The 26,135-nt window shown below is 36.1% G+C and overlaps 1 pseudogene across 1 annotated transcript; it reads left to right on the plus strand.

The window, feature by feature from the left end:
• Window positions 1–23,284: 23,284 nt before the first annotated feature.
• LOC311596850 (mitochondrial fission regulator 2-like) lies at window positions 23,285–25,080 on the plus strand (annotated as a pseudogene). The gene is made up of 2 exons: window positions 23,285–23,807; window positions 25,048–25,080. The product of its transcript is annotated as a mitochondrial fission regulator 2-like (transcript).
• The last annotated feature ends 1,055 nt before the right edge of the window (window positions 25,081–26,135 follow it).

A 26,135-nucleotide genomic window follows, 5' to 3' on the forward strand; every position in this document is an offset into this window, starting at 1 on the left:
AGCACGAGGACATTACTTCTAGACATTTTTTCTTATGCTTACATACCTCTGTCTTGTATTAATCTCAGAAACTAGTGAGTTGCCTAGCTCAGATCATGCTGCGTACTAAACTAGTGAAACATTGGTCATAAAATACCAGCACAGGTGTCACTCTTTAATGAGGCTCCACTGACAAGTGTCTGAAACCTTACAATTCCTGGTAAGAATTCCTTGTGTATCTCTCAAATAACCTTTCTTACTTGGCTGAGTAGAGTCTTCTCAAAGGCTGCTCCTTTTATCATACCAACTGTAGACAGTTTACACTGTTCTAACAAATCAATTCTTAGTTGCTACAATAATCTACAGGCTATGTTCCATGTACTTTTAGAGAACATACAGTGAAAGTGTGTGCCTTAACAGGGAGAAAGCAGTGGGCGGTCACTGGAATCCAAATATACTGAATTATAGGCATCCCCTGGAGCATTTGGAAACATTAGCCCTGTGGTTTTATAAATACAGCTAGTGATTCATGCTGAGGACATCTTCTAGCAGAAATCAGTTCTATATCACCCACCATTAACTCCTTAGATTACGCGACTTCAATGCAGCTGGTCATTCTTCCCCCTTTGAAAGATCTACAGACAATCGTGAGGGGGTGGTGCTTGTTGCTAGACATGCTAAAGAAGATAAAAACAAAACAATCTTCTGAGATCAGAGAACTCGATGTTTATGCTTTAAAAAATCAAATGTGGGAAAAACATATTTTAACTATTTTAAAAAGAATGTTTAGGTATATGAGAGAGAGAGAGAGAGAGAGAGAGAGAGAGAGAGAGAGAGAGAGTCATGGAGATGTACAAGGACTCTGAAACAAATCATATGAGTGAGCCACCGTATTTATCTCTAGCAAACGCTCTTTGAAATCTTCTCTGTTAGCCTTAAGTCTCAAAATACTACCTTTTAGTTGTCATCATCAAAGTTATCAACAAGTGAAATAATAAGAAAAGCTAGCAGATCATAGCGTACTTTAGATGATAATAGAATTACACCAGGCCCCACTTCATTTTCTTCTTCAAACCCTCCCATATACTCCTCTTTGCTACTTTTAAATTCCATGGACATTTTTTTCATTAAGTGTTGTTTCTTACATTTATGTATAGGCATATACAGATATATTCCCAAACACATAAGTACCACCTACCCAGTCTGTATAGTGTTGCGGTACACATATTTTTAGGGTTGACTTTATTTGTTAATACAATTTCTCCAATTATCAGCATTGCTTCGTTTCCTATAGCTCTCTGTGTAGGTCTGAAGCCTCATGAATTTTCCACTGTCCACCTCAACGTGTCTCCTGTTGTCCATGTTCAGATCGTGTTTAGGCCATCATGTTGATGAGGCTTTCTAAGCACGGCTTCTGATATAATCAGGAGACACGCAAATTCTTTAAGCTTCTGGGTCTAATATTTCTGTGTCCCCTTTTTGAAATATCCTCGGAGCCTTAAATGAGAGAGAATTTTTAAATGTATCAGTTGAGACTGCTTCCACAATTTTACATTTTGATTGGTAGTAGTTTTCTGTGATAGTCTCTGTTGCAAATAGTATGCTTACCCAAATTAATAAATTGCCGTTCACTAAATTTCACCTACTTTTTTCAGATTTTACTACTTTTTCCACTAATGTTCCTTTTGTTCTGTAGTCAATAGAGGACATTGAACTAATTCAACATGAAGCCTCACTGAAGGATTGGGAGGAATGCTGTGAAATTCTGACTTCTGGACATAACATGGTTATCACAATCAAGAACTCATAATAACTATAGTTACTTGCACAGTACCTGTAAATATCAATCCAGGAAAAATTCTGACACAGATAAAGTAGAAGATCTACAAGCCTGAAAGATCTTAGCAAATGTGTCTACTGGTGGTTTCTCCTTACACACCTATGCACTTAAGATTAGAATCAACAGGATTTATTTAATTAACAAAAAGTAAGAAATGAAAAGAAATGGACTTGGAACAGAGTGTGTTGATGGTGACATTGGAAGTTTTGGAGGGATAAATGGAGCCAGATAAAATTGGGGTTAATGTGATCACATTTATTCATATGCAAAATTATCAAAAAAAAAAAATAAAAAATAAACATGACACCTTAGTGTCCTTGAATCTATGACTGCATATTCATTAACTGTTTGTACCTTCTTTGAATTTTCTTTGTAAAGAACTTATCATATTTGAAAATTATTAGCCTGGCAGAATATTTCTTTCTAAACTTACCCGTAAATTATTACTTGTGATTTGGGACTCTGAGAGGGCAGCCCAGCACCATTCTTCTCATGAATCTATCCATGGCACACTTTCACAACCTGACTTCCTAATGACTGTACTCTCGTCAGGTGGCATGGGCTGTCTTTTAAGAATTCATTTTATTTCATTTTAATTATATTCACTCAAGGGTGTCTGTAGGAGAGCCAGGCATGTGCATGCAGTGCCCTCCAAGGCCAGCAGAGGACATCAGGTCCCCAGGAGCTTGAAGCTACAAGTGTTTCTCACCCGACTGGTGTGGTGTTGAAAGGGGACCCCTGCTCCTCTTCATGAGCACTATCTCCTCAGTTCCTGCACTCCTTGTCTTCTGGTTCACTCCAGTTATTTTTTTCTCATACAGTCTGTATGTTCGAAGCTAAGTTCATGACGTGTTCTAATGGAAGTGAGAATTGAGGTCTATTTCCAAGAGAACACTTTTAAAAAACGCATTAATGTTAGTAAGGACTTAATGTAGAAATCAGTAGCTTTGGGAGCAACTAGTTTCTTAAACTTTGCACTTACCCTCTCTCCTTTATGCTTTTTTTTTTCCAGTTCTTCTCTCCTGTATCAGAATATCTTCCCTGCAGCATTTGCCACGGTGTCCAGTAGTCACTTTCTATACCCCATTCAGCCAACATGTGTATTGGAATATATATCCTCATTTAAAAATTATATATATATATATATATATATATATATATATATATATACATGTATTCGTTCATTTATAACATATTGATCATAGAAGCACGTCTTTTTCATCATCAGTGTTATATGTCATTTGCTCACATAGAGCATGGTCTGAATATTGAGAGCTGTCAGTTTACATTCAGCACCATTGAGACTTTATTCCATTTTTTCTTATGTTTTTATGAAAAATAGATTATTTTCTCATACAAAAATATCCTGATTATAGTTTCTGCTCCCTCTCCTCCTCTCAATTTCTCCTACTTCCCTTCCCCTTCAGATCCACTCCTTTTTGTTTCCCATTAGAAAAGAACATGCTTCTAAGAAATAACAGCCACACATGACAGAATAATATACTAAAATGAAGAAAAGGAGGTTGAATTGATTCCATCATTTTACTTTTTATGTCCGGATTCTCCGACATTATAAAATTCTGTTTACGATTTCTGCCCTTTTCATATTGCCAGTCATAAAGTCAACTATTTCAACAAGACTTCCTGGTTTTTTGTTTTTTGTTTTTTGTTTTTTATTAGAAAATGATGTCTTATCCACAAAGGTTGACTAAATTTCTTTAAATCATAAGGGGAAATAAACCTTTCCTCTTCTTCACTGCTTGTGTCACACATATTCTCTAATCAATGAGATTGCTAACTGACAGGCTAAACTGGAGCTAGGCTGTGAGGCAAGAGGGCGTCCTCTAATGGCTGTGCACACAGGGCAGCCATTTTGTGAGTTTTCCTTCTGAGGAACATCAGAAATCAGGGTAGAAATACAACTAGAACAGACACTTGAAAAAGGATTCCTTGAATAGAGATCACACATTCATACACGGCTCAGCTACAGAATTGTAACTACAGAAGAGGCAGGAAAAGCTGTGCAAGTTCAAGTTCCTGGTGAGAAAATACCACTTCCCTTCAGGCAGGTATGAAGTAAAGCTAGAAACAGTAAAACTTACACTAAGTGGTTTTGGGGAAAGCACTTCTGTTTGGAGTCTAAATATTGGTAAACTGGAGGTAAACTGTGGAAACTTCTATTACCTTCTGCACTTTAGAGCACTGGTTTCTGTTCATTCCCATCATACTTTGCAGATGTGCAGAGGGAGGTTGGATAGAGTATTCATCCCTAGTAACGATTTCCTGAGACCTTTTTGGTTGTGGACTTAGAACATCAAGGACAGACCCCTAACAATCATGTTTATAACGAGTCGATAGCAATTTTGCACTGTGGAAAAAAAACAAAAAAACAAAAACCAAACAAAACAAACAAAAAACCAACCTAACACAGAATGCATTAAAATGTAGAGAACAGACGACAGTTAAGTATTTTTGGACAGCATTTGAGGAAAAGAAATTCTGTGACCTGGCTCTTATCAACCAAAAAGACTAGAACACAAAAAGTTCAGGAGCATTTGCTGCAAATCTACTGCAAATATGAAATTGTAATGACTGCTGTCCTATTATATTCTTACATCTATCACACACCTATCAAACCATAGTATAAATGAGTGGTAGTCTTTTTTAAACCCTAAGAATGAAAATATTTTAAAGATTTACTGTTAATTTCTAATATGCTTAAGGCTTACAAATATTTGCAATTTCAATAAGTTCACACATGTAACATGTATTTAGTTTCTTTTCTCAAACATAACTGCCTCCAAAAAGCATTAAATATTTTAAAATGGTAATTAGTATGGAATGTAGTTCAAGTAACTTATAAAACTTAAAAGACTTAAATTGTTTTTCTTTAAGATACATTTTCTAAATTGCCCTGAATCTCTGAGCCTCTTTTACTGCCTCTGTAACACTGGGATTACATATTGGTACCACCAACCCCTGTAATTTGGGAGGACTTTAAAAAGGAGATATAAATCTCAAAATTAACAACAAAATCTAACTAAAAGGGCAATAACACACAAGATTTAAGATGTACTGGTCTTTTCACAAGAAGCTCTTTTGTAGTTCAAGTTAGACCTTTTTGTTTAGACTTGAGAACTACTTTAAATTTGGCCACTAGATGGTGCTATCACAAAGCAATTTCAGAATAAAGCAATGTCTCTTCCAACACTGAGTTTGTAAGGCTTGTTTGCTTGTTTTTCATATACATATATACTATTACACATATATACAATAAACTACCTACAGCAAGAAGAGCCACGAAACAATCAGGAATTTATATAAATGTTACATTTGTAGTGTTTTCGCTATTTGTATTTTGCAATCTTGAAGGAAACATCTTTTCTGTCTTGGTGGGTATAAAATTCTTAATGTAAATCCATATCTAACATATCTCATCTTTATCAATTTAAACGATCTCTCTAGACCGAAAAACATCTTAACCCCTACGCAACTAAACATATTTGTACAACTAAACTATCTGGTCTTCAACCTCATCAGAGACTTGAGGAGGAAAAAAATTAATTACCTGAGTAGATAGAAAGTGCAGATTAGCAGCTTCCAAAATGGAAAAAAAATGACAGACACAGTCGACTGCCTGAACAGTCACCCAAAACTCTCTATAACATTAGAGTTTCATCTTCAGCCTTCTGGCCCAATATATCTGACAGACATATTTGTGAGGCAGAAACTATTGAGGACTTGCTTACCCTGTCTTGGCAGAGTTTGGGGGTTGACTCTGCCTGCATCCAAGTGTGCCTATTTTTAGCTAGAATTCTGTGTGTGGCAGAAACAAGGACTTCTTTCCCAGTGGCTTCTTAGCCACATTTGAAGCCATCCCCATAAAAGGATTCTTTGAAGTTCAACATCTTCTCTGATGTAGGTTGGGTGTTGCCAGGAGCTAACCTGTCTTATTATCAAAGAATCTTTTAAATAATAAAAACATCTTTAAATGCTATATTAGGTGAGGTTTTGTTGTTGTTTTTTGTTTGTTTGTTTGTTTGTTTGTTTTTCAGCAAGTATTCAGACTTTGAAATTTTAGTTGGTGAGTTCTTTGCTCCAATTTATTTTGTACTTTCAGAGCTACTTTAGCTTACAAAGGAGACTGCTTATTGACTAGCATTCAAAGACCAATTAATTTGTTAATCTTAAAACTAACTAGTCTTTCAGGGAAATATATTCTTTAAAAAATAAGAAATGATGTGATTGTTTTGTGCCACTTATTGACATTCATTTATTTTTTTGTTATTTAATAGAAGAAAACATTCTGCTCTCATGTAACCAGGTGGTCATTAACGTAGCTGTCAGAGAGCAAGCGTTTGAGAACAGCAGACCCAGTAACAAGCTGCAAAAATGATTTCACTAATTTGTCCATGGCCTTTTCCTTCCTCGCCATCTGCTGTTTTCTCGCAAGTTGACTCATTTACAAAGGCAGCAAACAATTAAGATCTCTACCAAGAAAAACAGAAACTGAGAGATTATTTTAAAACTTTGCTCTCCTGTTTTTGGCCATCTTCCCACTGCGCAGTTACTTTGTGTCAGGACAGGGCTATTAACTGTGTAGCAACTGTTTTATGAGGCTCAAAAAATTCAGATTGCAATGCTTCACATGAGTATATTATAGGATGGCCCTAGACAATCTGTCATTCAGAGAAAAACTATTTTGTTGGGGGGATTGTTTTAAGCAGAGAATAAATCATGCTAAAATCTGTGGCTTTATCTTTTATAAAAGCTCCTTTATTTGAGGTTCCTTAATGCATCTATCTCCCTCTCAACCCACTGAACCTAAGACCAAACACTGTCTCTTCGAAGATTTTTCCCAAGTGTCTTTTTCTGGGAGCCTCTGAAAAACGGAACAATAAACAGTCGAGCAATATGAAGTGATGCAATGCAATCTCTCTTTGCTTTGAGGGATATTTTTATACCATTCCATGATCAATATGGGATGCTTTTCAACTGGGAAAGACCATGCCCCAGTACTAGTCAGTTCCCTTTCTAGCAGACGAACATCATGCACCCTCATATGAGGCAGTTTCACATCCCACACTTAGGATAAAAAAAAAGCATGTTTACATCCACTACAAAGGTTTTCAGCAGCTGGTGATTCAACAGTAAGAGGGAAGATTCTCTATAGACTTCAAGTATCATTACAGTAGGAGAAAAAGATATCCAAGGTGGTTAGGCAAAGTAACTTCTGCTCTAATTTCTAAACAGTGTCTAAGAAGATGATTTTGGTTACTAAATTTCATATATGCAATCATGAGGACCTGAGACATAGGACCAGGGGGGTAAATTCTGTGTCAAAGTGAGAGGCAATCTCCTGTGGACTGGAGTCTCCTAGACAGTAAGTATAGAAAAGAAAGCAACAGGTGGGGCAGTTTTATTTGCCTCTCTTCTTCCTGTATGTGGACGCAATTTGACCAACCTGCATCAAGATCGTGTGAAGATGCTTAAACTACCATGATCAGCTGTACTCTCAGCCCATGAGCCAAACATAGAGCCTGCTGTAAGCTGGGTTTGGTTAGGTTATTGTTACAACAATAAGACAAGTAATATTCAACACTTTAAAAATGTAAGACCAGGAGTGCATGTCTGAGCTGTAAGCTTGTCACTAGCTTGCATATCTGTTTCCTTTCATGCCGTTTGTCAACATAAGTCACATTATTAAGATTAAAACCAGACTGCAAAAAATTGAGTTCCTTTGATTCTAAGGACAGAAACTGTAAATGCACAAGAAAAAAAATCATATGTCTATATCGAGGTTAAAAAAAAAAGGCAAGTTCAAGCTCTGAGTTGAACTCTGAAATTTATCAGAAAAGATAGCTTGATCCTGTTTGCATGCCTTACTCCTTATGTGCTTTAATTTTATGGATGAGAAAGCCATTTTGTATTTGAATAAATATATTGCAAAGCCGTAATATAACTAAAAATTGTTATTATTATGACATTGACTATGCCGTATATAAAGCAAAGGTTATCTTCTTGAAATCATGTTCTAAAATTTATTGTTGTTATTTTAAATTATTTTTATGTCTGTGCTTGTGACTCAGCCTGTACATGGGTACATTAGTGTAATGCCCACAAAGTCCAGAGGATATGGACCTCTGAAACTCTAGTTATATGTGGGTGTAAGCCACGTACCCTAAGGGCTTGGCATAAGGCTCAGTTTCTCTGGAAGAGCAGCAAATGCTTTTAAACTCCAGCCACATGAAATTAGTTTCATTTCATATTTTGAAATACAATCTCACTCTATAGTCTGACCAAACTTAAACTCATGATTTTCCTGTCTCAACCTTCTGTGTTTTGGTATTGCAAGCATGCATCACCATCCGGAGAGATGACTGGCATTTTGCATAAACAGTTTATTCTTTCAAGGAAAATATTTATGCAAACTATATTTTGTGGTGTTTTGATATATGTCAACAATCTACCATCCTGAGAAACAAAAAATGGAAATTAATTCCATTTAAATAACTTTACCGTGATATAATTTATAAATAAAAATGTGTATGTTAAATTGGGGGGCCTGATGACTTGCATGTACGTTGTGAAATGATTATCACAATCAAGTTGATAAATGCATCAATAGCCTCAAATACAACATATTTGTGTTGAAGAAAATTGAGCTTATATATGTGCACATCCCTCTAAATGCTTGCAGCTAGCAGAGAAGTGACCTAAGAAGCCAGAAGAAAATTTAATTCAGCCCAATTAATAAGTTGTGTTTGTTCCTTTGTGTTAAGTCTGAAACAAGGCAGTTTATTTTAACCATTTTTAAGCACATCATAAATTGTGGAATTTTTTTCCTGATGAAATTTATCTCAGTCTCATGTATACCACAAAGCTTAACACATCTTTACACAGAAACACTACAAAGTACATATGGCCTATTCCTTAGGGATGGGTAATGTTGACTTAGAAACAATGATCATGATAAGGTTTTAGAGAGAATGACTGAAATAAGCATAGTAGCTTACGGGAGTCAGAATTGGCCTGGCGCTAAGTTAACGTAGGTGTTACATAAGTTGCTGTGAAGTACAAATGGCATCTCTCCTAAGAGTGGGATTTATTTACTGAGAAGCAATGCTCAAGAACTAAATGGGGAAAGTTTGGATAAACAAATATAATACTGTGTAGGATTTGGGCAAGGCTGTTATACAGATAGCAAAAGATCGCCAGGTAACAAACTACATTCATTGCCAGCATTCTGTGTGAAAAAGAGGAAAACATCTCCTTCCTCTGAAAAGACAAACATGCCTGTTTAGATATCCTGGTTTCCCTAATGTTTGTCTGTTTGCACTTATTTGGAGAATGTACCCTCTACATTCACCAATCATTAGGTGCGTTACTGTGTCGTTGGGTCCCCAGCATTGTTCACATTGCAATTTAACATTTATATCTTTAATGAGCAGCTGTTTTGTTCATATTTTTGGTTGGTTGTATCAATTTGACACAAACTAAAGTTATCTGGGAAAGGTAATTTCAACTGAGAAAATGATTTCGTTCAATTCGCAAGTGTGTTGGACACTTTCTTGGTTAATGTTCGATGAGGGAAAACCCAGTTCGATGTAAGTGATGCTACTCTTGAGCAGATGTTCCAGGATTAGAAAGCAGGATGAGCAAGCTGTGGCTAGCAGGCCAGTAAGGAGGAACCCTCATGGACCTCTTCATTAGTTATAGCCTCCAGGTTCCTATCATGCTTGATTCCTGGCTAGGTTTCCCTCAGTGATAGACTGTGTAAGGCAAATATTCCCTTTCCTCCCCAGGAGGCATTTTGTCAGGGTGTCTTTATCGCAGCAATAAAATCCTAATAAAGAAACTTTAAAATAACATGTAATTTCTCCCCTGCTGAAGTTTCAGGTGGATCACTATTCAAACCCTTGACTTATATAATATCAACCTTATTTTAGATTCAACATGTAACTAATTTAATGGGCTAGTTGTCTTTTCTGCTCCTAGTGTATTTCATAGTATTTGGGTAGTTTTTATTAACCTATGTCAATTAAATATAATCATGGGCTTCATTATGACACCTAAAATATAAGTACTGAAGGACTGAAATAATATTCAGTATAATACCGTCTCTTGCCTCCCACCACCCTTTCTAATTCTTCTTTTCTTTCTAACTAGCCCCGTTCTCAATCCATGTCCTTTGATTCCATTATGTTTGTAAACCACATTCCAATTTATCTATTTTTCCCGCTGATGGACATCTAAGTTGATTCAATATCCTGACAACTGTCAGTACTGCTTCTGTGAACATGGAGAGTATATTTTGGAATAATTTTTTTTCTGCTATGGAATTTTTTATGCAGGAAGGAAGGCTATTGGATCATGTGCTATGTCTTTTTTCACAAAATATATTTTTATTATTTCTGTATTTTGGGGGGATTATACTATAATTACATCATTCCCCCCTCCCTTTCTCCCCTCCAAATGCTTGCACACACCTTTTCCTGCTCTCAAGGATTCATGATCTCTTTTTATTTCAATTATTCTTACATGTGAATATATATATATATATATATATATATACTTATATATTCCTAATGCATAAATATACCCTACTCAGTCTGTATAATCTTGATTGTGTGTATTTTTTTCAGGGACAGCCACTTGATATTAGATAATCAAGTAGTGTGCACTTCCCTGTGGAAGACTACGAGAGTATGCATCTGTCTCTCAGCATTCCTTATTTGACTATAGTTCTTTATGTATGCTTAAGACCTTATGGTCTTTTGGCTGCAGAAACCCCAGCAGCATATGGAGATCCCTACACCTTAATTCCCATCAACCATCTTTCATCTTTCTGGTAATTGGTCTTATTAATAAATGTGACGTGATAGTCAAGCTAGATCTTTACGTTTGGGTAGAAAATTTTTAAACCACAAACCCAGGCCCCTAACCCATATTATTTTTGCTATTAATCCTTTAGAAGTAATGTAGTCACCAAATACTTTCTCCTTACACTGCCGTCATATAGTTTTGATTGTTTTTTGTGATAAGGAAATATTTTACTTTAATGTAATCTACCTTGCTGTCTTGGTTGTTATTGTTCCCTATCTTGGTATCATAATAATGATTTTTATTCAACAACAGTTTAAGTTGAACAACCTCAGGCTTAAATCCAGTATGTTTTGAGATTATTTGGGGAGAGGTGGTACAGGGTAAGGATTCAATAACTTCCTTTATTCTTTTGCACATGTCCAGTTTCTATTACATGTTATATTAAAAAGAAATGTATTACTTTCTGTGTTCAAGATAACGTTGTTGAAGATCCCTTGGCCATGGACCCATGTAGTTGCTTCTGGAATGTCCATGTTGTTCCACTGGTCTTGCACTGTTTAATTTTGATTACCACAGCTTTGTGTCTAATTTAAAATCAGAAAGTGTGGTTCTTCCAGATTTGTTCTTCTTGATCAAAACTTTGGTAGTTATTGAGGACATTTGTTGGCAAGAGGTGAATTGTAAGGCAAGATCTTTCCACAACTGTTAATTATCCATTAGAAGTTAGCGTGGGCTGTGCAGAATCTGAGAAGGACTTTGGATACTGAAGTCCCCTTTTGCTGAATGTTGTACAAATTTGCATGAACTTGTGACTTTCTTTCTTGATGTTTTGTGACTCTCACTATATAAATCTTTTAACTTCCTCCTTTGATAAACTTACTTAAATGTATTTGGTATTCTAGAAGAAATAAAATATTTTTCCTATGTTTGTTTTTAGAGATTTCATCATTAAATATAGAAACACAAGTAATACCATATGTGTATATTTTGTACCCCAATTCACAGAATTGTTTATAACTCTTTTGTGATGAAGTATGTTTTGTATGAGGTCTTGTCATAATATAGAAACAGTTTTACTTCTACATGTCCAATTTGTGTAGCTTTCATTTCTTTCTTTAGCTTAATTGTTTTGAGCAGTGTGTTCAGTACTATGACATAAAGTGTGGTGAAGGTGGGCGTTTTTATTTTATCTTTGGTGTCATGGAAGAAGCTTTCAGCTTTTTTGCAGCTAAATGTGATATTATCTCGGTCTAATGACATGTGAACCCAAAGAGTTGAAATAAATTTTGATATACTTAATTTATTGGCCTGTTCGGCAATTTTCTAGGTGGCTTTCATATAGTTAATGCCATAGAAAGTTTATAGAGTTTTCCCCTGTCCAATAAATACCATTTCATGGTCAGGCAATTTCTCATGCCTTCCTGACAACTTTCTGTCTACTCCCTCTTCTTTCTTTCCCTAATCCTTCCTCATTCAATTAGAAAGAATTGGTTTAAAGCCATAAAGGTATAAAATATATATCCTTAGATAGCTTAAAACTTTGATACCTTAGGCAACTATCAGCTATGATTGGACTTTCCCTAGTGTGTGTACACATATATAATTTCCTCTGTAATATGCTTTTATTGGTGATAATAATTTATCTCTAGTCATGTAGTATTATTGAGAGTATCAATATCACCTGTCGGACTGTTTTTTTTTTAAACTGTTAAAATGTGCAGAAACTCGGACACTGAATTTTTATAAATAGCAAGTTTATTCTCTGCCCAAGAACTCAGAGCCAGAAAAAGATTTATAGAGAACATGCTTTTGCTATGTGGCAACACAGGATTCCTGGTGTTGAGGCACTTAAAATCAAAGGCCTGGACATCTGATTGCAGACTTCCTTGAACACCCACAAGCTTCTCTGGCAGAAGAAAGCCTATATTGTTAATGGTAATCCACAAAGGCTCACTAGGGCACACAGTGGCTTTGGGATTATAGATTTCAAACTGAGGAGAAAAAGAGTAAGCTTTAAACTGAGACATTTTCTTCATTCCCATTTCCAAAGTCATCCTTTCAGAGGCCAAAAAGTGTTTTCTGACTGTCTTCATTTCTGTTGAGGCATTAGGGATAAAAAGATGTTATACAGAGTGGAATCCATAACAGTAGACTTAAAATTGAAACACACTATACAAGTGATATTTTAAAATTTCATTTGAAAATATATAAATGATGATGTATTGTACAGCTATGAAAGTATTTTAAAGACCCTTTTGGGAAAGTCTCATTTTAAATAACTAAATTTTTGACTAGAGACACAAAATATTTGCAGTATATAGTAGTATATAATATATATATATAATTTAGTTATAAATTATATGTTTATATGTGTATTGTTGATATATAATTATTATATAATGTTTATTGTTATAATATGTCTATATATAATTTATATAACTCTAAATGAAAAATATTAACTGCAAAATCTTTGGTGGTAGAATTTTGATCAATAATGCTCTTCTACTTCATATTTTTGTTCATTATTTCCAAATCTCAAATTTATATTCATCTAATTCAAACCATACTGATATGTATCATATTCAATCATGTCATTCAAGAGTTAATATGTCTTGCAATAATGCTGGCATTCAACATTGTTCTTTTTCTTTTTTAAAGATTTCTTTTGTTTTTGATGTTATACAATGAATTTTTACTATCTGAAATCACACACAAATAAAGGAAACACAAATCTCCCTTCTACCATTCCTTTCTAGAATAGGCACGCTCCTGTCAATCAAACTATAACTCTTACTCTTTTTAAAAATACTTTTATTTTATTACACATGTATAAGATAAACTACATACAGCAGGGAGAACCATGTGAAAATCATGAGAATAATGAGTTCTATACATGTTACATACATAGTGAATTGGCCATCTGCAATCGACCCATTTGAAGTAAGTGTTTTTCCTGTCTTGTTTTTCTGAATGATATTCAATATTTATCCTATCTCAACTCTAATAGCTTAACTTCTTTATCATTATCTAAAACAATCTTGTCCCCTAACCAACTAAACTTGGTTGTAAAACTATACTATTTTGTCTTCAATGCCTCTCAGAGACTTGAGAAGAAATAAAACTTAAATTCCTGAGTGAACTAGCAGTGGGGGTTAGCAGTTTCCAAAATGTACAAATTGACTTAAGGCAAGTTTACTGCCTGACCAGTCACCCAATACACTTTATAACGTTGGAGCCTCATCTTCAGCTTTCTGGCCTAATATATTTGCCAGAGTTGTTCACAGGGCAGGAACTTTTGAAAACTTGCTTACTCTGACTTGGCAGAGTGCGGCCCTTGACTCTGCCTGCATCGAAGAATGTAAGAGTAATAAAATTCCTGATTGTGTCATGGTTCTTCTTGCTATAGATAGTATATTGTACATATGTGTAATAATAAAAATGTATATGTAAAAAATAAAATATGTTTAATTCATAAAAAAATGGGCAAGGACATATGACCCTGTAAGTCTTGCATTGGAAGAGAAAACAGTTGGATCCCTGGAGCTCAGTGAACAGACAGCCTTGCTGAAATAGTGAGGTATAGGTTCAGTGATAGATCCTGTGTTAAGGAAATAAGGTAGAGGTGATAGAGAAAAAAGGGTGACATCTTAATCCATCCTCTGTAATGTACACACATGAGTACACACAACTGAACATACACATTTAATCACATGTATGCAACACAAACATTGCTATATGTACATACACAGGAACATTGCATACCAAGCCACATATGCTTTTTTAAAATTTTTTTCCAAGATATATATTATTTTATTAATTTGTTCTTGTTACATCTCAATGGTTATCCCATCCCTTGTATCCTCCCATTCTTCCCTCCTTCCCATTTTCCCCTTATTCCCCTCCCCTATGACAGTTCCTGAGGGGGATTTCCTCCCCCTGTATATGCTCATAGGGTATCAATATGCTTTTTTTTTTATTGTGGCTGTCACACAGTCAGTATTTCTTTCAGTATTGCTTTCCTAATTTGTTTAAAATACTCATTTTCATGTTGAATAATTCATTCCTAGGTATTTATTTGTCACTTTCACAAATTGTGTAACACTTTTCATTTCTCTGAGGCATTTAGCTGCACTATTAACCTTGCACATTTATTGAAATCTAAGGATTAAATGATCTGTAGTGTGAAATTTTTAAAAGATTTCTGAATTCATGTCACCTTTATGTCATTTAGCAGTAATATATCTGACAAAAATTTTTCGTGAGTGGAATCTTCTTATTTGAGTTATTTATCGGTCCAGAAAACAGCATAGGCAATTTCCTTGTGAATGATAAAATGCATAGTTCTCTCACTTTGTCATCTTAGCTATAGCTGTTAAGGACTTAACTTTGCAGCAATTTATTGTTTTATAAAGGGAGCATCTATCTCTTCTAACATTCTCTGGCTTCAGAGACTCACAACAGCTGGCTATGGCCATGAATCAATAACCCCTAATAACCCCTAAAGATATTCTTCAGAAGGAAAATATTTTATTTAATTAATTTATTCATTCAGATTGTACCTCAATTGTTTCCCCTCATGTGTATCCTCCTGTTCCTCAATCCCTCCCTCTCGCTTTTACCCTATTCCTCTTCCCTAGGTCTGTGACCAAAGAGGGCCTCCTCCCCAACCATATGGTCATATAATACCAAGTCTCATCTTGGTAGCCTGCTTATCTTTTCTCTGAGTGCCACCAGGCCTCCCCACCAAGAGGAAGTTGTCAAATAGGGAGCACCAGAGTTCATGTCAGAGTCAGTCTCCACTCTCCTCACAACTCTGGAGAAGGTCATGTACATTGGCTAGATCTGAGTAGGGGTTCAATGTTTCCTGCATGTATTGTCCTTGGTTGGTGCAGTAGTTTGAGCAGACCTCCCTGCATCCATGTCCACCCATGATGATGCTCTTCTTGTAGGTTTCTAGTACCATCTGGATCATTCTATTTCCCCATCATCCCATATTTCTCTCACCTATAATCCCAGTAGGATGTCCTTACATCTAAGCCAATCTTCTGGTAAGTGAAGACTCTCATTGGACAGTCCAATTATAAGTGAATATATAACATGTAAATCTTTCTGTGTCTGGGTTAACTCACTCAGTATGATCATTTCTAGTTCTATCCATTTGCCCACCAATTTTGGGATTTCCTTGTTTTTAACAGCTGAGTAGTATCCCATAGTGTAAATGTACTGCGGTTTCTTTATTCATTCTTTGACTGAGGGACAGTTTGGTCATTTCCAGGTTCTGGCTATTACAAATAAACGTGGTTGAGCATATGTCCTTGTTGTGTGGTGGAGCATCCTCTGGGGATATTCCAAGGAGTGTAATAGCTGGATCTTGAGGTATCCCCTTTCAGTTTACTGAGGATGTGCCAGAGAGATTTCCAAAGTGGTTGTACAAGTTTACATTCCCACCAACAAAGGAGAAGTGCTCCCCTTTCTCCATACCCTGGCCAGCATGTGCTGTCACTTGAGTTTCTGGTCTTAGCTATTCTCATGGGTGTAAGATGGAATCTCGGAGTTGTTTTTATTTGCATTTCTGTGACAACTAAGGATGTTGAGGATTTCTTTAGTGTTTCTCAGCCATTTGATATTCCTCTGCTGAGAATTCTCTGTTTAATTTTGAACCCCATTTCTCAGTTGGGTTATTAGGTTTGGTGGTGTTGAATTTCTTGAATTCTTTATATATTTTGGATATTAGAACTTTGTAAGATGTAGAGTTGGTGAAAATCTTTTCCCAGTCTGTAGGCTGTCACTTTGTTCTGATGAAAGTGTCTTCTGCCTTACAGATGCTTCTCAGCCTCATCAGTTCCCATTTATTATTTATTGACCTTAAGGCCTGGGCTGTGAAGTTCTGTTCAGGAAGTTGTCTCTTGTGCCAATACATTCCAGGCTCTTCCCCCACTTTTTTTTCTAACAGATTTAGTGTCTCTGGTTTTATGTTGAGGTCTTTAATCCACTTGCACTTGAGTTTTGTGCATGGTGATAAATATAGGTCTACTTGAATTTTTCTACATGTAGACATCCAGTTAGACCAGCACCACTTGTGGAAGAATCTATTCTTTTTCCATTGAGTAGATTTGGCTTCTTTGTCAAAAATCAAGTGTCCATATGTGTTTGGATTCATTTCTGGGTCTTCAATTCAATCCCATTGATCAACCAGCCTATTGCTGTGCTAGTACCATGTTGTTTTAATTACTATTGCTCTATAGTACAGCTTGAGATCAGGTATGGAGATTCCTCTGGATGATCTTTTATTTTATAGGATTGTTTTAGTTATTCTGCATTTTTTGTTTTTCCATATGAAGTTGAGAATTGATCTTTCAATGTCTTTAAAAATTGTGTAGGTATTTTGATAGAGATTTCACTGAATCTGTAAATTGCTTTTGGTACGATGGATACTTTTATTATGTTAATTCTCCCAGTACTAAACAAGGGAGATATCTCCATCTTCTGATGTCATTTTCAATCTCCTTCTTACAAGATTTGAAGTTTTTTTTTTTTCAAACAAGTCCTTCACTTGTTTGGTTAGAGTTACTCCTAGACATTTTATATTGCTTGTGAAGGGTGTAGTTTCCCTAATTTCTTCCTGTGCACAATTGTCATTTGTATGTAGGAAGACTACTGACTTTTTTGAGTTAATTTTGTATCCAGTAACTGAATGCTGAAGATATTTATCAGCTGTTGGACACCGTAGACATTTAGAATTGTGATGTCATCTTGATTGACTTTACTTTTAATGAGTATGAAGTGACCTTCTTCATCTCTTTTGATTAATTTTGGTTGGAAGTCAATTTTATTAGATATTAAAATGGCTACATCTGCTTACTTCTTATGTCCATTTCCTTAGAATAACTTTTCCCAGCCTTTCACCCTGAGGTAATGTCTATAGTTATGGCTGATATGTGTTTCTTGAATGCAGAAGAATGTTGGGTTTTGCTTATGGATATTCAGTTAGTCTGGGCCTTTTTCTTGGAGAACTGAGACCATTGATATTGAGGGATATTAATGATCAGTGACTGTAAAGTCCTTCGATTTTGATGTTGGTGGCAGTAGAGTGTTTTAATGGTTATATTTTTGCGACAGTGTAGTTATATTTTTCCCATGTAATTTTGGTTGTAGCTTGTCACTTTGGCTTGGAGGTTTCCTTCTATTAATTAAGGCTGGATTTGTGGATAGGTATATTCGAATTTGTTTTTGTCATGGAATATCTTGTTTTGTACATAATGGTTATTGAGAGTTTCACTGGCTAAAGCAATCTGGCCTGGCATCTGTTGACTCTTAGGGTTTGCAGGACCTATATCCAGCCCTCGGGATTTAATTTTTTAAAAATTAAAGAGAAAAATGCTAAGTACATGATAGATAGATAGATAGATAGATAGATAGATAGATAGATAGATAGACAGATAATACAATACTGAGTAGACTCTGAATTTTATTACTTCAAAAACACTTTAGGATCAGGTGCAAAGGCCCATTAGATTAAAGAAATTGCTATATAAGTCTAGAAACCAGAGTTTGATTTCCAGGTTTCATGTAAAAGCAAAACCAATAGCAACAAAAACCAAAAAACAGGTGCAGTGACATGCATCTGTAATCCCAACAACTACACAGGAAGATCACAACATTGTGAAGATATTTTCAGGACAGATAAATTCAGGAAAATGTATGTTTAATGCTTAGTAATGAATCAATCATACAACAAAATCATAATCTTCTAATTCTTCATTTCTAAATTAAGATTTTATACTTAAAGCTCACAACTCTGTGTTATCTAGAAATTTTCCCATCTTATATTTCACAACTGTGATGTAGAAATATTTGGAAAACATTACAAGGATTCTCAGAAGTTTTCAGAGTGAAAATAAATAAACCCTTGCTATAAAACTGCCTTGGTATATACTACTGGTAATGCAGGTGGCAAAGATCATTTGCTGATGTTTGGAGCACAATGAGCTACATTGATCTATGTGCTCATTAACAATGTGCAACTGTCCTATTGACAGGGCCGTGGTCAGAATGGCAATCCTTAAAGCTGGAATAGCAGCTGCCCTCAAGTTCATGTGCTGAACTTTGTAATTCAGCAAATGATGGCAGTGGGGACTTTAGGAGATGATTATCACTCAGTAAGAGCTAAGGTAAAAAAAACTCATAGTGCCATTAGTGTTCTTTCAAAAACAGCCCCAAGAGTTGCCCATCCCTATCATGTGATAGCACAGGCTACAGACAGCTAGAAATATGAGAATGGGATGGATCTCCCTGAGCCTGAAACACCAAGATGTTTGATCCTATGTCTGTGCAAGGATAACACATAACAGCAGTAAAATAATAAAAGTAAGTGTGGAAGCATCTCAGTTTCTGCTATTGGATTCTTGCAACTCGAGAAGACTTACACAGCAATACCCATGATGTAGCGTGTGAGGGCTGGAGCCTTGCTTTCTGAACGTAAGTCCTGGCTCAGCATTTCCTCTTTATGTGACACTGAGTAATTACCTTCCTCTGTGTAACTCACCTTTATCATCAATAAAATAGTGATGCTGATAACAGGACCTCATAGTATACTGACTAAAATTCAAAGGTAAGTATTTTGTGCACATAATAACTAGCGTATGTGAAGGGATTCACTGGCTTTCAAACGAGTAGATAAGCATGCAAAACAAATATGTACAACATCTGAGAGATTGATCAACCAATAAGTACTATGTTCTTGGGATGACAGTGAGATATGACGGGAGGAGAAAGAAGACATGCCTGGTTTCTATAAGATAATAAACGCAAGAGAGGCAGCACATGAATGGTAAGTCTAGGCAGTAGCATGTGAAGCATGGCAGTCATTGCTTATGAACATCCTTAGAATGCCACAGACACATCACTGGAGAAAGTAAAAGACCAAGAACATGTTTTCATAGTCACTTTGTTTTATATTACTGAGGTAAAAACCAATAGTTCGGAATAACTTTAAGGAGCACAAAGTGATGCTTGCATATTCATCTCCATCACGAAATGATTACCAGAATCTTTCACAACAAAGGATCCATTCTTTTAGCATTTACAGATAAAAATACACCAATGATGACTAACTGCAGTCACCCTGTTTCAAAATATTCTCTCCAGGGGTTTCCATCTGATAACCAAAAATTTGCAAACTATGATCAAAGTCCACATTATCTCCACTGTCTAATACTATTCATCATTTTTTCTATGTCTACAATTTGGGGGACTATGTGAGAGTCCACATGTATGTGAGATCTTGGTATTTATGTATCTTTCTTATTTTCTCATTATTATAATAGCCTAGAAATTCTCCCATGTTTCACAAATGACACTCTGCTTCCAATCTCTGTTTCTCTGTCTCTGTGTGTCTCTGTCTCTATTTCTCTCTGTCTCTGTCTCTCTGTCTCTCTGTCTCTCTGTCTCTCTGTCTCTCTCTCTCTCTCTCTCGTGTGTGTGTGTGTGTGTGTGTGTGTGTGTGTGTGTGTGTATTCCTCTCTCCTTTCTTCTCCTTCATATGGACCAAGGAATACATGCTGATTTATCCCAGCTAAAGTATGTAATCTTGCAACAAGACAATGATTTTCTTCATGCAAAAAATAGTATCAGGCACTCAACTAGCAGTTTTATTTTCTGTACTTTCAAAGGACTCTTCAAACTCTTTTCCAATTTTTAAAAAAATAATTAATATTGTCACAAGTATTGTGTATTGGGGGTTTCTCCTAATTCTCACCAGCACTGATGACTGCTTGACATTTTGGTAACAGCAGTTCTAACAACTATGAGATGATGTATTTGTTGCTCATATACCTGTCTTTGCAAACATTATGATTTGAGCCATATCCTTATTTCAGACATGAGACTTCTTTATTTATTTATTGAGATTTTAATTTTCTGATTAAATAATTGTTTTTGCTCTTGTCTTCATTGTAGTTTTGTTGGTTTATATGAGTTCATCATGTATTCTGAATGATAATCCTATATGAATTATATTTTGTAATCTGTAATTATAATGCTTATTGGAGGTTTTTGTCTTCTTAGTGTGAATTATATTTTCATTAAAATTTAATTACAAATAATATTTTTAATGTATACTTTTTGTTGGATCTCACATGTTTCAGGATGTCATTTTCCATTCTTGTTAATCTCAATATAATTTTTCTTTCTCCTTAAATACTTTTTTGTCCACTGATTGTTCAAGTATCATATTGTTTAATTTTGCATATTTGAAAGTTTTCCACTTTATCTGTGGTATTGATTGCTAATTTAATAAATATTGGTGTCAAATATAATATGTGTTATGATTTCAATATTAATTTGTTAAAATCTGCTTTGTGTGCATGCTAGTATGACATGTCTTCAAAAATGTTTCTTGTGCCCATGGAAAGAGCTTGTATCTTGCTATTGTTGATTATATATTCTGTGTATGTCTGTAGGTCCAAATGTAATGTCCAATGCTTCCTTATGGCTTACTGTCCAGGTGGAATAATCACTTTTGAAAGTTGAGTATTTAAGTCTCCTGATTCTAACCTGCTATTGATCTCTCACCTCAGTTCTGTCTTTATCTAGTTTAGATATTAAATAGTCCTGGAAAGAGTGGACCCCCGTATATTATTACTTCCACCTTTTGTTGAACTGACTCCTTTACCCATTATGTGATGACCTCCTTTGTGTCTTCTTAAGGATGCACCCTTGTATATTGTATCTAATATACTTCCTGCTCTGTTCTACGTCTTAACTTCAAGTTATGTCTGTCTTTAAAGTGGATGTCTCCTAAAGATGCAGGCAGCAGATATTTGGGCTTTGATTTTTTTTTAGCTATTCAGCTAAATTACATAATTTCATACTATTAGACTTATAATAATTATAGGTAGGTAAAGATTTAGGTTTTTATTTTTCTTATTACAACTTACAAGTGAACAAAGGAAAGTCAGGTGTAAACCACATGGCACATACATTTGAGCAAACTGATTGTAGCCTTCTTGAACATCTAGTTCAGTGTTGTCAGTATTTATGTCTTATCAGAGTTTGAAGATCACAGGACAGGGTTTGGATTTCCTACAAAAGATGAACTTCTCAGTTTACTAAAAGTAAGTATTATCAATGACCTAACAGCTAAATACATAACTTATTATGATTCCTATGATGTCTGATCGAACTTCATTTTTTTCTCCAAAACGTTTTGTTTCTCATATACCAGGTTTTCTCCTAGGTATTTGCCCAGATTTTCCAATATGGTAGTAGCCCAAAGTGTGATCTACTCAACTTTAATTTTAAGAATTTTTCTTTAAACTGTTCCTATCATCTTCAGCAATAAAAATTATGATCTCTGTTATTTAGTTAAGCTGCACTCCTTGCCCTAATCCTCAAGGATGGAAAGAGTCTGGAACAAAGTGACAAGAATGTAGAGAGAAAATATAGCACAGATATCACATTCTCACTAGTCATAGTCCTGTATACAAAGGAAAATAAAAGTATTCCAATGTGATTCATCAAACTCCAGACACTTGTGAAAGTATAAAACATGGTTCACATACAATCAGTAATTGCCTATTCTTCGCATTTCACAGAACTTGTCTTTCTCATTTGCAGAAATACATCTGCTTAGAAATGAATTGTTTCCTCTTGTAGCCAAGACCAGTAAGGTTTTAAATAACTTTAATCATTGTATTCAAATAATTTGTTCTGCAACAAAGAAATCATTAGTACTTAGGAAAATCAATGAAACATTCTGCCAAGTGAGCATAACTGCCACTAGTTGTGTACAAGCAGGTGCAGATGTAGATGCTTAGGGACTAACTTGGCATACCAAGGAAGGAAACATGAGTTCTTCAATGCGGAAGACATTCCTGGCAGTGTTGTGCAGTGTTTTCAGTCTTTCTCCAGCTGTGCACAATACAAAAAGAAGACCTAAGAAAAGTCCGAGAAGAGGAAAACATGGGAAGTGGTGGTAGAAGAGGAGGACAAGAAGTAGAAACTATACCAAGATGTCACGTTTATTGTGACGCACTTTTTCTACATATGCTGCATAATGGTAAAGCTTTTTTCACAAGAAATATAACTGAATTACATTATACCAGTCCGATTCCCAGCTTTCTGGACAGAAACACACATTAACATGACCTTCCTCATATGAAAATTGTGCTTGCTTAACTTTCCTGTTTTCCTGGTGATCTGTAGTCACAAGGAACTTCATGATCCAGAAATGATCATGAAGCCGCTATCTCTTTCTTTCCATCCCTTCTTTGACAATGTTCTATGAGTTTTACAGAGGGATTTTAGAAACGCTTTGCTTATGACCAAGCATTCAACAGTCATTTATTCTTGTTTGTATAGGATGAAAGGTTTATTTGAATAAGGCTAAGAATAAAATTTGTTTAAAGGCATATTAATAACTATTTATGACTTGGCTGTAGTCAGTGGCCCAGGGGTCACTGAGTTTCCAGTGCCCTGGGCATGAGAGGTGCCCTGGGACGGTGAGTGGCTTCAGATCTGCAGTCTGTGACTGAGGGTAGGTGGGTGGCACCCTTGCTGTGCAGCTCAGAATGCTTCAAGGGACAGATGAGCTTGAGTGTCACACAGTTAATTGTCAGGACCCCTTTATAAACACCCGGTATCAATGAACAATGCTTTCTTGAACTTGCTTCACCAATGTCTTTTATTCTGAACATATTAAGAAACATGCTGGCATATTTGCGTATTCTTGTAGACCAGGCTTTGCTGATTTGGCAAAATAGAAACTATAGGTCTGCTCGGAGTATCTTTGGTATCATTGGGAAAATGCTTCCTTTGAAACCATGTCAAAGACCTAGTTTTGGGTTGCTTCAGCATTTGAACTCTAAGGAATATGATGACTATGAACCTATTGTTCCATCTTTTGCTGGTGTTTTGTGTATGGCAAGTGAGTAAGAAGCCAGTTGTCAGATTTCAAGATAGTATATGGAAAAAGGAAGAGGAAGAGAAAATTGTTCTTTTTCATCCTTCAAAACTAATTTAGGATCGACCATCAACTGCTCTATGACAGAACAAACCAGTGAAAAGTCATCTCCCAGTAAGTGAAGCTGCAAAGAAAAAGATAGCTGCCCTTGATTAGCTAACTTTTCTTCAGTTTCAGATTGCTGTGATATGTCAGCACAGGGTGAGAGAGAGAGAGAGAGAGAGAGAGAGAGAGAGAGAGAGAGAGAGAGAGAGAGAGAGAGAGAGAGAGAGAGACAGAGAGACAGAGACAGAGAGACAGAGACAGAGAGAGAGAGAGAGAGAGAGAGAGAGAGAGAGAGAGAGAGAGAGGCAGAGAGACAGACAGAGACAGAGAGACAGAGAGACATACTGAGACAAACACAGACAGAAAGACAAAGAGAGACAGAGACAGACAGACAGAGAGGGAGAGAGAGAGAGGCTTAATGGACTTGAGTGATGGATGCAACAGGGAAAAAGCCTCCAATTTCTCTTCACATCCAACTTGAATCCACTCATATGTGGGACATAGACAGTTTAACAGCTGAAATGAAGAAGACTGGTGAGTGCCATCTTTCATTTCCTGACTGTGCCATAGTTCTTGTTGTAGGTATCTTACTGTATAAATGTGTAACAATATAAACATATATATATAAATAAATAAAAAGTATTAAAAATTAAGAAAAATGAAAATACAAAATACAAAATAATAAACATTTTTTAACAACAAGAACAAAAAAGCCAGAGTGTCAGTGATGTTCCAAATGTTGGATGTTCTGAGGAACACTCCTTCATTGCTGGTGGGAATGCAAACTGGTACAACAACTTTGGAAATCCATCTGGCGCTTTCTCAGAAAAAAATGGGAATAGGGCTTCCTCAAGATACAGCTATTCCACTCCTTGGAATATACTCAGAAAATGCTCCACCACAAAAGGCCATATGCTCAAAAATGTTCATGGCTGCTTCATTCATAATAGACAGAATCTGGAAACAGCCTAAATGTCCCTCAGTTGACGAATGAATAAAGAAATTGTGGTACATTTACGCTATGTAATATTACTCAGCTATAAAAAGCAAGGAAATCCAGAAATGTGTGGATAAATGAGGGAAATTAGAAACGATCATACTGGGTGAGTTAACCCAGAAACAGAAAGACTCACACAGTATACACTCATTTATAATTGGACACTAGCCCAAAAGGCATGTCCCATGAATGTCTTCACTTACCAAAGATTTGGGACAGATGTGAGGATACCCTACTGGAACTCTAGGTAAGAGAAATATAGAAGATGGGGAAATAGAATGATTTAGAGAATCTTGGAACCCTACAAAAAGAACATTGTAACAGGATGTCTGCTCAATACAAGTAGTAAACACCGAACCCCTACTCTGATCTAAACAATGGACAGGACATCCTCCACAGTTATGTGGCGAGCAGCGACTAACTCCGACATGAGCTCTGGTACCCCATATTTGAAGATCTCCCCTTGGAGGGGAGCCCTGGAGGCACTCAAAGAAACAATAGGCAGACTACCAAGGTAAGACTTGTTTGCCTGCAACCATAAAGTAGGGAGGAGATCTTCTTTGGACATGGACCTAAGGGAGGGTAATAGGGTGGGGATGGGAGGGTAGGAGGAACGGAAGGACAAGAGTGATGGGAGAACAATTGAGTTGTAATATGAATAAATTAATAAAAAAGAAAAATACCTGAATATTAAAAACAAACTAACAAACAAATGTTGGCTGTTCCAAAGGACACAAGTAAGGTTCATCTTCATCCTGTTGAAAGGTCACCAGGTCGTAGACCCCTCAAAAGAAGAAAATAAAAAGCATCCAATGGGATCCAGTGTCTACAATAGCTAATGCACTTAGACAAAGAAAACAGATCTTGGGAGTGTTCACTTTCTAGTCCAGCAACTTAAAGGTTTTGATGTCACATATCTCCAAAAGAAAGTCAGCAATCTAAGAGAAGGCGATACATAACATTTGCAGTTATCCAAGATATTGAGCGGAAGGAAGCTGCGCCAATTCTTGGAAGGACTGACCCAGACATGCTTGCGGTGCTTTCACTGCCTTCCAGAGAAACCGCACCTCTCAGGGTGACGCAGCTATGCTTGGGGACCTCTCTGTGTCATCCGGAGGAAGACTTTTAAGAACTGGAAGATATGACATTTAACCAGCTGCTGAAGGGAGTTGGGTGGTGTGTAGATCCCTTGCTATATTTGAATGCTACAGAAAACGAAATAGAGATGACAGGGATGTTTCTGCAATTGTGGCTTGCTTCTTAAGTGCCCTTCAGTCTTGTACGTTGGTTTCGTATGGTTTATTTGGCCTCAGCACCTTGGAGAATTTTTCATTGAGTAAGAGATGATCATTTTTTTTTTCATTATGATGGTCATAGTTTTATCCTGTAGGATTGAACATTCTAAGTTATTCTGATTGTCAAATGCTGCAAGCAGAAGTAACTCTTGATGAGGTTTTCCACTCTGACTTTGCACTTACCGATGCTGA

The sequence above is a fragment of the Acomys minous genome (genome assembly GCF_964271855.1).
Source record: "Acomys minous genome assembly, chromosome: 1".
NCBI classification, from domain to species: Eukaryota; Metazoa; Chordata; class Mammalia; order Rodentia; family Muridae; genus Acomys; species Acomys minous.